Genomic DNA, 2,694 nt, shown 5'->3' on the forward strand with positions numbered 1-2,694 from the left:
GAGAGGAGAGGAGAGGAGAGGAGAGGAGAGGAGAGGACATGAGCTGCTGCACACTGTTCAAACTGAGAGGATCCTGAATACATCTTTCAAAACAAAATATTTATGAAAAAAAATCTCAGACATATAATCAAAGATTATTAAATTTTTTAAAATATGAAAATAAAGACAAAAAATGTCAATATTTTTTATCAATATTTTTTATTTAGAATTACCAAAAAATGTATTTTTGCTAAATGCCAGAAAACTTGCTGTGTATATTTTTTTAGAGATTATTTTGTGACTTTCCTCCAGTTCAAAAGTTTACATAAATTTGGGTCAGTACCACAAATAATTATCTTTTAAATTGTATGACAAACGTGTGTCAAATCTTTTGTGTTTCCTTCCTCAAACTTTGTATAGATTAACAGAGACGTCCTAACAGGAGGCCAACCAGTGTGGAATGTATGAAAACTTTTTAATTCAAGGAAAGTTGCAAAAAATCTCAAAAAAAAATGTAAAGATAATATTTAAAGTTTTCTGGCATTTAGCAAATCAAAATCAATTTTGGTCATTCTAACCAAGTTAAAACTAGAAGTTTGGTCAGATTTAACTTCATACAGAGAGAAAAAAAGTGTGTATTTTTAGTCGGTTTATGTAAATATCTGGTTCCAGCTATAGATATTTTCATTTTTAAACACTTTGGGATTTACTTGTTGACATCTTTAAATATTCACACAAACAATAAATACGTACATTAATCAAAAATCAGAGAAAAAAATGTTGGTGTTTTTCAATCAAGATAAAAAAAGCTACAATAATTTAAATAAGCACAATGCACATTTTATGATTTCTGCAAGCTAATTTTTTTCTCTTTTTACTCCAGGCGATGTGTAACATGGGCAGATGGATGATGAATTTTGGGTCATAAACACGGAGAAACGTGGTTTAGTTTCAGTTGGACCCAGAAGGGAAACACCAGGCTGCTGCTCCTTTGAGCCAGCCGAGCTGAAGGAAGCGAACCGGCGACCTGCCAGGCTCCAGCAGCTCTCAGAAGACATGATGAAGATGACATCTCCACGTAAAGCCACTTTCTGATGATGGTGATGATGATGATGAAGAGTGGCTGCTGCCTCTGACCGTTTCCAGGTTCTCCTGCGTCAGATCATCCCCCGATGCTGAACTCTTCATCACACCCACTGCTTGCTATGCAGGCTGTCAGATCCATATCTGACTGTCAGGCTGCATCATTAGTGCTACATGGATGTAATTCCACTGACAGGCAGCAGGTCATGACGTTGTGTTTGTGTAAGATGTGGAGAAAATGGGCCTGTTGTTCTGCAGAGGAGTACAACCGCAGAACCGCTAAGTCCTACTCTTTTTTTTTTTTTTTTGCAGACTTAATGAACTGTCGGCTTCCGTGTGAGAAAATGATTTGCATGAATGTTGAGTATATTACTCATGCAGATGGCTTATTACAAGATGGCTCCCCTGAACAACTCACAATTGGCAGGAGGAGTTTATAGCAGCTTAGCTTTCACTTTTTCTGTTTTTTTTTTTTTATTATTATTATTCGCAGGCTCGTCTTTACACGACATCACGTTACAACCAGCAGCTTATGTATTATTTAGAGGATCTCTGTGACAAACCAAGACCAAAGAAGGTATAATAAACAAATGGAAAGTCAGAAAAAATATTTAATAAATATAGGGAGAGTTTAAATACCAGGCAATTCAATTCAAATATACTTTATTTATCCCAAAGGGAAATTAAAGGCTGTAACTTCAAATAGTCGTTGTGTTTGGAGATGCTGTGGGCAGGAAGGATCTCCAGTAGCAGTCAGTCTCACAACAAATCTAAAAAGGCCTCTGACTGACTACTGTTACTGTATGACAGACTCATCAGTGGTGAAATATGCTAACAGCTCAAAATCAGAGGTGTGGACACAAGTCATTACTATTGTAAGTCACTACTATTATTACTCATTAACAGTAAGTGTCATTACTGTTGCTATTAATAGACCAAAGACTGTTATGACTTTGGTCTTGACTTGAAAATTTTTTTAGTTATGACTTGACTTGGACTTGTTTAAGTTTAATTGAAAAGACTGGATATTTGATCCAAAATCTAAAGTTTAGAACAAAAATGATTTAAAAAGTGCACACCGTTAATTCATTGACCTCATCCTATATTAACAACTGCAGACAGTCTCTGTTCTTCCACTCAAAGACATAAGATTTTTATTTGTCATTATGTAAAGTATTAATCAGTCCTTAGGGTGCAGCATGAGGTGCGTGTGTGTGTGTGTCCGTGTGTGAGAGAGAGTTTGAATGTATATGTAAACACCAAGCGGACGGGAGACCGCTCTAAAAGCAGGAAGTGGACTATAGCGCAGGGCATTCTGGGTAAATACAATCAAAACAACTGTGTGAGTCTGCAGGTAGCAGGAGAAATTAGAAATAGTTTGTTGTATTTTGTTTTGCAAAAGACAAAAGAGAAATCCTTCAACTCTCCACTCCATGCTCCTTTATATATTGGGAAGAATGAAGTCACGCTCAGTGTTTTCTTCGGAGGTTGGTGTAGCGCCACCACAGGTAATAAGAGGAACAGGTGATAGTGTTAACCATCGCTAACCATCACACCATCTAATTCAGTGTCTCTCAACCCTGGTCCTCACCGCCCCCCTGCTCTGCATGTTTTAGATGTGCCTCTATTCCA

General features: G+C 37.0%; 1 protein-coding gene across 1 annotated transcript in view; it reads right to left on the reverse strand.

The window, feature by feature from the left end:
* Positions 1-2,694, reverse strand: part of ptprua (protein tyrosine phosphatase receptor type Ua) — a gene marked incomplete at its 5' end in the record, with an annotated part of 141,407 nt that overhangs the window by 12,529 nt on the left and 126,184 nt on the right. The window lies entirely within an intron of this gene.

The sequence above is a fragment of the Poecilia formosa genome, unplaced genomic scaffold, assembly GCF_000485575.1.
Source record: "Poecilia formosa unplaced genomic scaffold, Poecilia_formosa-5.1.2 Scaffold96, whole genome shotgun sequence".
NCBI classification, from domain to species: domain Eukaryota; kingdom Metazoa; phylum Chordata; class Actinopteri; order Cyprinodontiformes; family Poeciliidae; genus Poecilia; species Poecilia formosa.